We start from the raw sequence: 15,315 nt of genomic DNA on the forward strand, positions 1-15,315 counted from the left end.
GTTATTCAGATCTCTCAGTACCCTGCTGTTAATACTCTAATTCCCAGTATTGTTCCCTTGCCACACATATTTGCCTCAGCCTTACTTCCAAAGCCTTATGTTCTTCCTTACCAGCACTGCCAAAGTCAAATTTTTCAAATTATGATGCATCTAATGGATGTGATAGCAAAAGAGATGAGCAAAAAGTTTTGATAGGCAAGGAGCACTCAAGGGACGATCCCAATTGCTATTTTGCTTTCCTTCGACAAAATGCTCTCAGGCAGTATTTTCTCCTTTTATTGCTTCTTATACGATCTGTGAGCTGGACCATGGACTTACTAAACACTAGCAACTACTGATATCAACTGAGCATATTCTAATTAGAAGGGGTAGCAATAAGCTTTTATGAACAAGTGCAAGGCAGATTTCTGAGTGATTGGTAACTCCATCCAATGGCAAAGAGCAAAACCTCAGAATCTTGACTAGTGTTAGAAATGGAAGGGGGGTGGCCAAGTTTTGATCCTACGTGGGGGGGGGGCAAAAGAAAATGGCATTGTTTCCACTTTACATTCCTTCAGATCTAGACTCACAGTTCTATTCATGTGAGGGTAAAGTAGGAAATAGGAAGGCCAAATAATCATTTTTTAAAAAAAGGTTGAAGTGTGTTAATTAAGAAAAAATTAAAACACTCACAAAGTTCTTAAGGTTGGTTCTGCTCATATCACATCATGGAGTACCTCACAAGAAGTGGCAATGGAAGTGACCATCATCTAGCCTACCCTATTACCAGTGGGGCAGTATACTCCATAACCAAAACACACTGACATGCAAAAAACAGAAGAACATAGTATACTAAGATGACAGCATGCCACAAGAGAAGAGCAAAAGGAATGAAGTTTTACATACCATGGATATATGTAAGACAACAAATAAGATTATTCCCAATGGATATGTTAAAGACAGGCTACCACACATACACACACGCTTGGCAGATCACCAGCCAATGTTATACAGAAGGCAGGATAGAAATTGAATAAATAAATTAAAATATAATATTTTATATGTTATTTTGTAAACTGCTTGGCGAATGTCTCAGTGGTAAGTGGTGTGAGTGGGTGTAAGAGAGATTTATAAAAATGACACTTATCTGAGCTCTCCATAACACAACAAAGAACATGCAGAGGCCATTTATTTTGTCTGTCTGTTAAGTTATCCTGCCTTTTATCTATCAAACAAATGACCTTGTGATTTGATGGACTGCTTGTACATGTGACTACAGGGAAACACAGTACTTTTTAAAAGTGTCAGCTCAGTAAAATTTCTTAATTTGTCTTTTACTTGTGGCTCCCAAACAGATGACTACTATTTTTTAAAAAAGCAAACAAACACAGATAAATGTGATCATACACTAGATTATGTTTGCAAGAAAAGCAAAATAAATTTGAGCCAGTTGCTTAGAATTGGCTTCATGATGTTTAACTTCAACCAATATTGAGGGGAGGGAAATAATGTAGCACTCTGACCCACTAGAAGAATTAAGTGGGGTGGGGGAGAAATAGAAATAGTTTAGATCGTTCCTCACTAAAAGATATACTGTCACCCACACATCTCACTAAGTGTTTGATGCTTTGATCAGAAAATATTCATGGCACTCGGTACAATTCTAAGGTTTTCTCACATTATGCATTTCCACATTAAGCTTTTTAGTAATTGTGTTTCATAAACACTAGGGCATCATGAAGCTACACCATTATCTAAGCACTTGAGGTTATTTTAATTTCAGCAAACCCTTATTTACACCAATCACCTCTAGTTAGATTCTTCTTTATAGCTCTATTCAGGTGTTATAATTCCTCAGGTGAGTAGCATTGAGGGGGGAGAGCAGGGGTGAATGCCTAAAACTCCACCCTGGTCCCACTGTCCTCCACAAGTTGATTGTCTGAAGTGGGAGGAGCCGCTGGTATTTATGGAGACTATCAGCATGGTTCTGAATGCCATTTTGACAGCACAGGAGACACTCTGCTTCAGAGGTTCATTCTCCAACTCCAATGGAGATGGGATACAGCTTAGCACACACATCTGTGCTCCTACACATATGGTGGTACTCATGTGGGGGATTGCAGCACCTGAACAAATCTAACTTCTGCATGCTTTGTGTCATACAGCACATTGCTGGCCTCTTCAACCCATTGCAACAGAACATTCATAGTGGAAAAGAATCCAAAACAATGAACCAAATTTCATGTAAGAGATGAGCTGCTACCAATATTTAAGGCACTCCTACATTTCCAGGCTATCGCGAATGGCCAAAATATAAAAATTACAAAAGAGGTCTGTTTATAGCTTTCTATACTTCTTCCAACAGCTAAATTTAACTAATATGGGTGACAATGGGACCAACACATTATTAAGTAGCATGGCAGCATTCCTTATCCACCATAAAATGAATGGAAAAAACAGGTGGGGCAGAAAGACAGAAATAATGTGTAGAAATTTTTGATCATTTCTCCTCTCCTCCTTCTGGATTTCCACGTGTTCTTTACATGATAAGTGGGGGGGGGGGGATGCTGAGCAAAACAATGCAACTTTCCAAAAGCTCTCAAGGTGTGATGCTGGCCTTTTCCATAACCCTTTCCTTGGGCCTCAGGTTGTTCGCTCCCCTTCCTCTTCAGGCCTGAGAGAACTGCACAAGCTTGTCTTGGAGATGATCATAGAATATCACATCCATTCCCTACACATAAGGGACCCTGGCGATAGATTCAAGTCAGGTCACTTGCTCCCATTTGCTAACCTCAGCTGTTTGCTGACAGAGGACTACAGTCCTGTGTGCATTGTTCTATATGGCAGAGATTTTCTCTGGCAGTTTTCTCTCAGCCCATGACAGTTTTGAGTGTCTACTGAGGCAGCAGAGGAACTTTGATGAACTACAAAAATCTAAGATGAAGTTTCCCTCTTTGACAGAAACATTGGGCCCTTGAGAAAGGCAATACCTCTGGACCTTTAAGACATGCACCATTCCACTGCCAGTTAGAGAAGGGCTCAACTAGCACAGAAGACTTCTCTCCAACCTTTCTGAACAAAATTGCTCAAGACAGCATTAAGGACTGTTAAGAGGGCAACAGGACTCAAAAAAGGAAGATTTTGTATAAAGAGTGGGGTAGATAATTTGGGGGGGGTCAGGCATGGAGAACTTGTGGTGCTCTAGCTGTGGTTAGACTCCACTTTCCATCAGCCCCATCAATGTGGACAATGTTCAGGAATGATAGAAGTTGTAATTGAGCAGCATCTGGAGGACCACAGGTCTCCCATCCCTCCTTTAAACATTATCAGCAACCACAATGGCAGAGAGTGCAACACAAACAGACCTCCTATATCCAAGTTCATATTAACATACAAATGCTGCCTAATTAAAAACAAACACTGGGTTATGTCCAGAGAATCTCCAGGGGAGTTAGCCCTTCGCAAGGGTACTTCCCCATTGCCACCTTCACGCTTCAGCCCCCATCACCCTCAAAGCCTGAATAAAACTAACTCTTGAAGGTGCTCTCCAGAATGTCATGGAATGGAACATGGGAGGCTGCAACAGGAGAAGAGAATCAACAGAAATGGAAAGTGTGTTAGATAACTTGGGATCAAACATATTAACTAAAACTAGGGTTAATTTATTTTAGATCTTTTGTTGCATGTAGAGGCCCATCATAGTACCAACCCAACTCATTATGCTGCCCCAATTTTCCAGTAACTATTCCAGCAAATGGTTTTAAATTTGGAAAGGCAGCATACAAATAACATGACTGACTGATTGATGGGATTTCCAGCAGCTAGAAATCCCAAATGTGAAGAGTGCTATTGCGTTCAGGTCCTGCTTGTGGATTTCCTAAAGGCACCTGGCTGGTCACTGTGTGAACAGAATGTCAAGCCAGATGGGCCTATGCATGGCCTGATGCAACAGTCACATCCAGGATATGCTACATGTTTTGTTAAGGGAGTATAACTTGTTAGTTGAATTATCCAATTTAACTAATGGAGGGGGGGGTCCCCTTTTCTTCCTAAGAAACGCATACAAACAAAATCCAGAAAACCTTTTGCAGAGCTGCAGAGCTGTTAGTAAGCCCACAAGCTAGATGGAACAGGAGTAAATGTCCTGAAGCTGGAAATATTGCTCAACTCTAGCTAATTCTAATTCAAATGGTCTTCACCAGTGGTCCTAAAAATAAAAACAAATGTGAAACCTGCTAATGGATGCTGGTCATACAACCAGGTTTCTTTCTTTCTCTTCTGCTTTTAGTGAAACAGATATTTACAGTCAGTTCTGGAGAAATGTTCCCTTGGTCTGCCAATGTAATAAAACAGTTTATCTGGGAGTTTTCCACAACCACTTTGACTTTACAATACAATTTTTTCAATATTTGCTGGTGGGTTGTATTTTTTATTTCAGGTCAACACCTTCTGATATATGTTCGGTGTTGTACAAACAGGGAGGGGGGAATGACAGATATTTATAGTTAGCATGAGAAGAGGGTATTCCCTTGCAATATATATAGAAAACATATAAGCTATATTTGGGATCCAGACACAAACACACCACCTCAGCCTTATATTCCAAATTTACTGTTTATGTTGCTGGGAAATGAAAGTCAATCTGATGGGAAAAGCCTGGGTGGCAGGTGGGGGAAGGATTATAAAATCTCACTACTTGACAAGTAAATATAATTGTTTGTCCTTCCACAGACCTGTTTTCTTCACTGGTTTTCATTTGGTGGATTGGGACTCATAAATAGGCTGTGTCCCAAATTTAGGAGAGTCAAAGCAGTAGATTCAATGGCATTTTCATTTCTTTCAATTTTGTTTGGAGTGGTATAGGCACACAGACCCAAAACAAAGGAAGACGGAACTAGTTTACTTTTCATACTTGTATAGAAAGGGGAATTTTGTCTGGTCTATCGTGTCATGTAGCCTTCTACACAAATGCATCTACAGAGAAAAACAGAAAGATGACCATATGGCAAAACATTACAAACATGTCCTTGGATTGCTGTTGATGTCATCAATCAATAAACAACTGATTTGGGAGTGAGTTCCAATTAAGGATGGGGCAGAAATTTGATTTTGTTTGCATTTTAATGGAAATTTACCTAATTCACACTTTCCAAACCAATACACAAACCAAAACATAGCTATCCTTTGAAATTCACACATCTTCACATTTTGTGCTACAGTTCTCTAATCAGCCAATGCATGCAAAAATTCACATGTTAGGGGGGAATGTGTATTAAAACGAATATATTCATGTGGGAGGGGAATACAAAAGTTCAAAATATTAGGGGAAAACTGCAAAAATGCTTATATTAGTTAAAACTGCATTAAAAAATGTGTTTACTGGGAGAAATTTGCACTAAGATGCTAATTAATTTTCACAAGGAGCTTTAAAAAAAATGCTGAAGAAATATAGAGATCTGAATTTCAGACTGGAAAATAGGGAAAGCCAAATCTACAGTCCCAGAAAACTCAGTGTCACTAACTTCTGAATACAATATACATTGTACTGGACTTGTATCTCGGTGACTCCAGAAAAAAAGACTGCAGCTTGTTGACAGACAAAACAGTAGACAGAATGTGAAAAAGAAACCTGCAGGATTTGACACCTGCAGCAACCCCCAGTGCTAACTGAAGTTTTCTTTTGGCAGAAATATAATTTTAATTGGATTAGACATTATAGGCATATATAACAAGGCAAGCTAAAGAGCACTGAGACACAACAGAAAGGTACAATTCAGGAAGTGGCTTGTAATTCCCTTGGCTCTGTTGGAAGAAAGTGGATTTACATTTCAGGACATTCAAGTTAAGGTGCTATGAATTGGCAGCCAGAGACTGTAGACAATCAACTGAGCTCATTGTCAGTTCAGTAGGAAAGAGATGAATGAGAAGATATGAAAAAGAGAAATGGTAAAAGATAGTAATAATGGTCAACAGGATCTAAAATGTTGCAAAAATAGAAAGCTGAACTGCACCACACTTGAGTATGATAATATTAATATTTCCTCTTCCTGCCAAAAGCATTGCAATGGAATTGGATATCAGTTTTAAAAGATCTATGTAGGAACTAGGAGGAACTTCACATGACACAGGAAATAACACTGACATAATTAACTCTTCATCTGTAAAATGGATGAAATATGGAATTACTACCTTGCAAGTCAATAAGGTTTATCACACCAATGTATGAATTAGAAGAGCCCTCCTGGATCCAGTACAGTGGTACCTCAGGTTAAGTACTTAATTCATTCCGGAGGTCCATTCTTAACCTGAAACTGTTCTTAACCTGAAGCACCACTTTAGCTAATGGGGCCTCCCGCTGCCGCCGCTGCACCGCCAGAGCACGATTTCTGTTCTCATCCTGAAGCAAATTTCTTAACCCAAGCTACTATTTCTGGGTTAGCTGAGCCTGTAACCTGAAGCGTATGTAACCTGAAGCATATGTAACCTGAGGTACCACTGTACCATGTTTCCTACAGTGATCAGCCAGATGCCTTCAGGTGCCCCACAAGAAAAGGAAGAGTGAAATCCGTTTTTCCTGTTTTCTGCCCCCCCTGCCCCTCCCCCCTACAAAATGCTGTCTCTGAGTCTGGATGTAACTTATTGTAATCATAATTCATTGCCACTGGTGGTCTTATCCTCCATGAATTTGTGCAAGCCTAACCATATGTCCTACTGAATTCAATGGGGCTTGCTCCCAGGTAAACTGAGTTAGGAATGCAGCCTAATAGTGGCATCACCAGGAACAGACAATGTAGTGGAACAGTGACACACACCAAGGGTGTCATAACAGCAGTGCCATCACTGCTTATTGTGATGGTGCAGAATAAGGGCTATGTGATGCTGAGGTTGTGATAGTAATGTGGACACACAGGCAAGAGCACTGGATTGCCTCTACCAGTGTCCCCACACACATTCCTGACCACACCACCATTCTTCCCTGTCCCTGCACAGTGTTGATAAGTGGTGCAATGCCACTGCTGGGAAGGTGGTGCCATGGTACTGCCCTACCATGTTGGCTGCTCCTGGGCATTATATCTGTGGAAAAGTACTTCCTTTCTTCTCTTCTGAATCTTTACATAATTCATATTTAATAGATTATGCCAAGTTCCCAGCATGCATAAATTTATGCACATATACCACCACCACCCCACTATGCAGCTTTTCCTAAACTAAACTAAAAGTCCTCCAAGGACATTTTTTTTTCCAGTTACTCCCTTATAAGTGCAAAGAACACTACAAAAGCTCTACACAAATGTAAGCATTACTGTATTTCTATTTTATTTGCTAACATGGGTGGATTTGTAAACATGTGCCTCCTGCAAGCATCTCATCTTGCTAGTACTCTAGCAATATAAACCTTTGCAAACATTTGACATCCAAGGAAAGTGTGATTCAACCAAACTTGTGGGTTTATTTACCCCAATGGCTGCAGAGTTTTCACTTACATTAACACTGGCTGTTGCTTCAGATTTGTAGGTTGTGCCAGCCACACACAAATGTACACCAGCCCCCTTAACATATTGGTGTTAGATGGTGCAAAGTTGTCAGTCAACATCAAGGCTGGCTTACCAGTGCCATATTGTTATAGCTCTTCTGCATCCTGGCTACAAACCAGACTTACTAACGTGTGCATTTCAACAAACATGATTCAGCAAACTAGGTTGCTAAAATACCACTCAAAACAACTGAAGACTGCTTAGGTAGGTTTGCAAAAGCTCTCTGTTTCAGTGACCAAGATAAATTACACCACCGAAGCTCATTTTCTAAGTGTTCAAGCTGTCTTCCTTGCCCTCCTACTAGTATTCAAAAAGCAGAATGAAAAACCTTAAATCAAAGCCACAGCAAACACTTCCCCACCCCAAATTGAAACCATCTCTAGCTTTAAAACCCAAATGCCCAATTAAATGCAAGTGGAATGTAATTATTAGCATTCCTAAAGCAAAATAAAACCAAAACAACAAGAATATGTTAATTCAGCAACCTGAACGAAGAATCTCTATGGAAGTTCGTGGGAAGTAAAAATCCATTGTCTGTCAAAATATGAAATAATAAATGTCAGCTAAACCACAATACATGTGAATAGCAATTTCCAACACAGTTATTTGGCATTTTAACACAAGATGGTTGAGGCTGTTTAACTGTTCAGATAGCCATATGAGTGTTGTCAACTTAACTTTCAATGAAAAACAAAGTTTCATTTCATACAGTCAAGCTGGTCATCCTAGCCTGGCTGTAATGAGACATTACGGAATTCAACAGACTTTTTTTTACTCCTAGCATATCTTGGTTCCACAGTGAACCTGAAAAGCACCTGCAGTTTGTGCCACTTCAAAATCAAAAAGCAAATTGATCAAGTATTACTTTTAATTCAGAGCATTCTGCTGGCTACGTAAAGAATGATAACCAACTGTGTATGGTACTTCCATGAGCAGAACATGACTCCCCCTTTCTCTCCTGACCCTGGAACAGCAAACAGGTACAATACCATAGTAAAGGTCTCAGTAAAGTTCTGGCCATTTTCAACCAGTATTTGGACTCCTCAGCAGCATCCTGCCACTATCAGTAACAGCTTCCAGAACTACATATATGTATGCAATTTGAGACTTTTGCAGAACTATATACCCAGTTTGCAGAATCAGCTGAAGAGCGGCTAATGTCAATAAAAAAGTACTTAACCACAGAAGAAAAATCCAGAACGACATGCTTTCACCACCAGCAGTCAATTTATGCTCTGAGCCTAAAAGCGCCAAGCTGAAAGAGGCATGAAATCTACTTTGCATGTATTTCCTTTGAACATTATTAACGCTGAATATATATGTCTTCCAAATCCATATCCTGTGGACTTCATCCCTACCTAACCCCACCTTGGCCCAACGTCATTTTTCCAAATTAGAGTTGAAATGCATACAAGTTTGCCTTGAGGTTGTGAATACTACTTTGACAGTGTGCTTACATGCGAGTCCTTTTGAGTTAAATTAGGCTTACCCACAGAAAAAAATAATGCATAGGAAATGTCTAACTAAAACTGAAAAATGCATTCAGTTCATTTGGCAACTTCCTTTTTATTTTATGCATGTTCTATTGCTTGATGGCTTCATCATCAAATAGAGCCATCACACATCAAACAGTGTCCCCCATCATATATTTGAGCAGCTAAGTGTAGAACCTTACATTTGTCCCTGCTGAAATTCATTTAGTTCTGGCCCAGTTCTCTGTTCTGTTAAGGCCATCTTGAATTCCAGTTCTGCAATAGCTACTCTTTCCAGTTTAGTGTCATCTGCATTTTTTTATGAACATCCCCTCAATTCCTTCATCCACATCATTTATAAAGTCGTTGAACAACAATGGGCCCTGGACAGAACTCAGCAGCACCTCACTTGTCGCTTTTTCCAGTTACTTCTGGGAATATTCCCTGCCTGAAACTGGGGAAAGTCACTGCCAGCTGATATAAACAATACTGAATTTGGTGGACCAATGATCTAAATGTTAATAATATTTTCTGTTTCCCAAAATTTCATCAAAATTGGTCAAAATAAGTGGATGTCAGGCCAGCCTTCTTGGCTCCTACCCTTCTATTAAGTACAGAAAGGAAGTGCACATTAAAGGAAATACCTAAATCAAACAAATTCCCCTCAAACAACCTCAGAAGTTGAGAAATCTCCCTGACTAGACTGTAGCTGTGTCTGGGAGCTTTTTTAGCTCAAAAGCAAGCTAAATGTTTTTCACATTAATCAATCAATTATAAAATGGCTATTTCTCATGCCAATATTGACATTTAGTCTGTGTCTTGGAGGTCAGAGTTTTTACAGACGTGTCTATATGCTGGCGGTTCCATTCAGGGCAAGCTGGCTCATTTCTAGCCATGTGCTCAGCAGATGGGCTGCACTTTGCTAAGCGTATTTGACACACAGCATTACAGAACTTGCTGCATGAGGAAAAACTATCTGCAGTGCCCAGAGAAGAGAGCCCAGCTTCTATAAACAGTGACCATCCTGCATTCTCATAGGATGGCAAATTTTAGATACATTACTCTGTAAGTATAATGACTTTAGAGAAAATCCTTCCATCCAAGCTGTGTTCCTGTCACACTTCATTCGTGCTGCTCCCTATCAGTTATGGTATGCATATCTCTCAAGGCCCCTGTTATTTATGGAAGTGTCAACAGAAAAGTGTGGGGATAGGGCTTTATATATGTAATTTCCCCATTGGTGGAGGCTGATGGTGGTGGCCCAGAACAGTGCTCTGGCTGCTGCTGAATAATTCTGAATTGTTACATTGCAATTCTGTATGTTCTGTAACTCAGACATAAGGTCCACTGAGTTCAATAAGACTATGGCTGCAATGTGTATAGCAGAGCTTTCCGAACTTTTGAGGTTGGTGACACAGTTTTTGGACATGCATCATTTTGCAACACAGTAATTCAGTTTTGCATAATTTCGTGACACAGTAATCCAGTTTTACTAGAAAACCGGAGGTTAAACTAACCCTTTCCAACCCCACTTCAGCCAACACACCAACGTGTCATGACACACAGTTTGGAAAGCTCTGGTGCATAGGATTGTACCCTCCAGGGTGCTTTTTTCTTTCTCTCAATGCCATGAATTGTTTTTTCCTTAATGCCTTCACCCCCCATAGCTGTCAACGTTTCCCATTTTTAAAGGGAAATTCCCTTATTCCGAATAGGATTCCTCGCAAGAAAAGGGAAAAGATGACAGCTATGTCACCCATCCCAACAATATACAATATTAAATTTATGTATCTACTACAGATTTTCCTTAATTTCCTTAACTAAAGTTTAGGAATTTTTACAATCAGCCAAGTGTAAGAAATTGTACAAATGATTTATTTATTTTTAAGCACACATTTCATGTATTGCTCCACTGTTGTGTGGATGTGAACCCTGATGGTTTTCCCATACTGTGAAATCAGTCATTAAGTCCAAACTGGAGGCAGGGCGGTGTTATACCACTGCAAAATTCCTGAGTTAAAACCATGAGGTGAAGACTGGGTGCAGAAGAAATTGCAACATTATATTATATTATATTATATTATATTATATTATATTAATAATTATATTATAACTATTATTATATTAATTAAATAGATATTAAACCCCATCTTCAGTTGCCTAGGTCAAGCCTACAACAGATACTTTCTTTAAAGTCCCCTTACGATATTGTTTCCAAAAATGAGCTAACCAAAATGGCCACATCCAAAGTTTAGGCTTTGTTTGCTTTTTTAAGGAGCAGGGGGGACCTGGAATACTTTTTCCACCTCTGGGGCTTTCTTTTAATGGCCTTTGCAGAATAGGAAAAATATTTCCGCTTCTGCGGTCCTCAGTAAATAGCTTTCCAGTTAATTGTAGAATGTTTCCAAATAATACTGTTTTGCTCCCTGTTAACTTGGTTTCCAGCTTTACACAATTAATTATGGAAGCATTCAGAGGCCTCCATTTTAGACCACTTAGTTAATAAGGAATGAATGTTTAATGGGTGCTCCTTTCAGACTATTTAATTTAATGAGAGAATTTGCAAGAAAAAGAAGTAAGGAGGATCAATTTAGCATGTAGCTACCTGCAACAGAAAAAAAGCAAGACAAGAATGTCAAGGGAAATAGCATATGCATTCATTTATTATTCAAATGCACCACAAGTCCCATATTGAGAGTTTGGGGTGTTGTATAATCACAAGACGTACAATTTATTAGGCCAAACAGGTTTTCCATCTATCAAAAACAGAAGGGAAAACAACTTTAATTTTAATACATTCCATCAGTTAAAACTTGTAAACACTGTGTGTTCTGCAGGGGAATAAATGTAGACTACAGTAGGCCCTGGCTGAGTAAAGCAGAAGCCAAATTAGCTTTCTCTGGGGGTGATATGGGCAATGTAAGCCACATGTGGCACCATTCATCTCAAGGATGCAAGCACATGGAAAGAAGAGAATCATACTACAAATCTGCACTGAAATAGGATAGTTGTACACTTCTCTTCACAATGTGGGTGAATGCTTGAGTCAAATGGTTCAATGGTTAAGAACTTTGCTTCAGGATGAGAACAGAAATCATGCAGCGGCAGCGCAGCGGCAGCAGGAGGTCCCATTAGCTAAAGTGGTGCTTCAGGTTAAGAACAGTTTCAGGTTAAGAACTGACCTCCGGAACGAATTAAGTACTTAACCCGAAGCACCAGTGTAAGTCCAGTACAGAAAGTTATCACTTAACTTCAAAGATAAGTCATATGGATTCAACCTCTGAGATGTTGCTTTCTACCAGATTAAAAGCCACAGGTTTTAAAACCTCTGTCCATGATCCAGAGAAAGGCACAGCACACCCTCCTTCAGAATCACATGGCAGGCTACTTTTCAAAATAATGGTCAGAAGTAGGCTTTGGTGCAGAGTTGTGGTTGTTGTTTTGTTTTTAAAAGCCGTAATTTCTGCTAGATACACATACTGCCTTGATACTGATGTTGGCCCCTGCCTTAAGGCCAATACACACATTACTTTTTAATACCAGTTTTACATACTACAAATCCATTATGAAGATCAGAAACTGTAATTTTAACTTAATGGTATGCATTTGATCACCTTGTTTCCAGGGCAAAGTTAAACCAAACATTTCTCAACTTACAAAATACATGTACCCCATGTATTTCTGAACATGCACTTGGAAAACTAGCACAAGAAGTAGCTCATATATCTGGGTAGTCAACTTACAACTTCTTTGTCAATTTTGTGCATCAACAAGGAAATCCCTGTTTAGGGGAGCTTTTAATGTTTGATGCATTACGCTATATTAATATTTTGTTGGAAGCCACCTGGAGTGGCTGGGGAAGCCCAGTCAGATGGGCGGGGTATAAATAATAATAATAATTATTATTATTCTTTAAAATTTGTCACCTAACCACTTAAAATGTGGTGCTGAAGGATTGTAAGACATGGGTCTTAAGAGCTCTCTTGATCTAAAGTATGCATGTACCTGCATCTTATTGAGCCCTTCATAATTTACCCTTCCAACTCCCCATTCAATACTTTCTGCAATCATTATCCACGTGTACTCTCTCTTCTTGCAATTACTGAGTGGTTTGGGGATTATTGAATTCATGCATTTCATTAAACCAGTAGTGCCAAAGTTGTGCACAAACACTTATAGATATTGCTGACATATTTTGTTAAGGGGCAAGAAAGGACCAAGGAAACATCTTTATACCATTGCAAAACAGCTAAGAAGATTGCCTCTTCACCAAAAAGTGGGTAAATTAGTAAGAACAAGGTGTTTGAGGGAGATGGATATATAGACTGTCCACTGAAAGCAAGGGTAGGAAACCTCTAACTTGGGACCTGAATGTCTGGTGGAATGCAGAGAACAAGTGGGAAACAGCTAGGTATCTCTGTATATTCATTATAGGGAAGCTGTACTGTAGGTGGTGTCACTCAGTACATCAAAGAGGGCATTGGGCAGTCAACTAGAAATCCCCAAGGGGTAGACATGTTGTGAGTGGTGATACCGGGCCCCAGTAATAGTTTAGTTCTGGGGATGTATTCTCATCCCTTTGATCAAAATGCTCAGGGAGATCTTGAGCTGAGGAATGAAATCAAGGTAGCATCCAAAAGAGGAAATGTTGTAGTCAGTGCTTTTTTTCTGGGGGTACTCAGGGGTATGCATACCGCTAAACATTTTGTGAATCTAAGTTTGGCCTCATTGAGGGGCAGTATTTCAATATGAGTAGGAAAATAAGAGTACCCCTAAACATTTTTTAAGAAAAAAAGCACTGGTTGTAGTCATGGGTCACTTCAACTATCCTCACATAGACTGGCTACATATGTGTTCCAGTCATGACAAAGATGTAAAATTTCTAGATACTCTAAATGGCTGCACCTGGGAACAGTTGATCATAGGACAAAGCAGAGGGGAAGCAACCCTGAATCAAGCACCTACTGTGAAATATAAGTGTTGTTGAGCCAACTGGGAGCAGTGACCATAGCACTATTGAACTAAACATACATGTAAACAGCCAATAGCCAAGAAAATCCAGAATGGTCACATTTGACTTTAAAATTACAGGAATGGCAAAAAGGAAGTTGAAAGGCAAAGTCAAAATAGTCAAAACTGCCAGGGAGTTGTTTAAAATCACAATATTAGAAGTTCAGTTGGAGTGTATAGCACAGATCAGGAAAGGTACCACAAGAGTTGAAAGGATGCTGATGTGCTTAACAAGCAGCGTAAAACATGGTATTAGAGGCAAGAATGCTTTCTTCATGCAAATGGAGAGAACACACAAAAGTGCAAGCAGACAGTAAGCAATGCTAATAACATTAAGACCAACAACCAGTGCTTCTTTTTCAGCTGGAACTTGGTGGAACTCAGTTCCGGCACCTCTCAGGTGGATACCAATGCCATTATAACAGAACAAGGGAGACGTTCATGGTGAGTTCCAGCACCTCTTTTTCTAGAAAAATAGCACTGCCAACAACAGAAAGTTATTTAAATACATTTGTAGCAGGACACATTCTAGGGAGGGTGAATGACCCTTGGATGACAAAGGAGTAAAAAGTGTGCTAATTAGGGACAAGGAGATTGCCGAGAAGCTGAATGAATTATTTGCATCTGTCTTCACAGTGGAAGGTATAGAGCAGATCCCAGTGCCTGTACTAACTTTTGCAGGAATTTTGCAGAAAGCGTTTGAGGAATGGAGGCAGATAATGGGCTTTTTTATTTCAAAAAAATTAAAAATCTTTCTGACAGTTGAGGTGGGAAAAGGGTTATGAAATATATGCCTGGATTGTGAAGAAAGCGGATCATAATTACAGTGCAAAAATAATCTACTGTGAAGTTCTAAATGGGAGACTGCCACAAGATTTTGTGTCAATTGCATAAGCTCTGCCTGGTGTATATTTATTGAAAGAGATCATGCACAACATGTCAGAAGCAAACCCAGACTGCTCTACAGTACAAGATCCTGCCAATTAATATTTGGAAGCTGTTTTCTTGAGAATAAATCTAGCACAAGTAGAAACAGTGCCTGCAACGTGGCCAGTATCCAAACTAAAGGCAGAAAGATTCTGTCCAGTAAATATTAGTGCTTTTCCATGTCAGAGAAACAAAATGTACGCAAGTGCTGCATTCCGTAGCTTACCCTGTGAGGAGAAGGATGAAAGAGAGAGAAGCAGCTTTTCCTTCATCCTTTGGATAGAGACTACTGGAGAGACTGCTGGAGGAATCTGCCCCCGCCAATGGGATGCTGGTGTGGGTGCTATTTTAAAGAGCTACTCTTCTTCCAGGGCTTCTGCTTTGGTGCCATG

At 39.6% G+C, this 15,315-nt stretch overlaps 1 protein-coding gene across 1 annotated transcript in view; it reads right to left on the minus strand.

Moving 5' to 3' along the window:
* Window positions 1-15,315, minus strand: part of DPP10 (dipeptidyl peptidase like 10) — a 575,768-nt gene that overhangs the window by 505,362 nt on the left and 55,091 nt on the right. The gene's annotated exons all lie outside the window — the stretch shown is intronic.

Source organism: Podarcis gaigeae (assembly GCF_964106915.1).
Source record: "Podarcis gaigeae genome assembly, chromosome: 1".
NCBI classification, from domain to species: Eukaryota; Metazoa; Chordata; class Lepidosauria; order Squamata; family Lacertidae; genus Podarcis; species Podarcis gaigeae.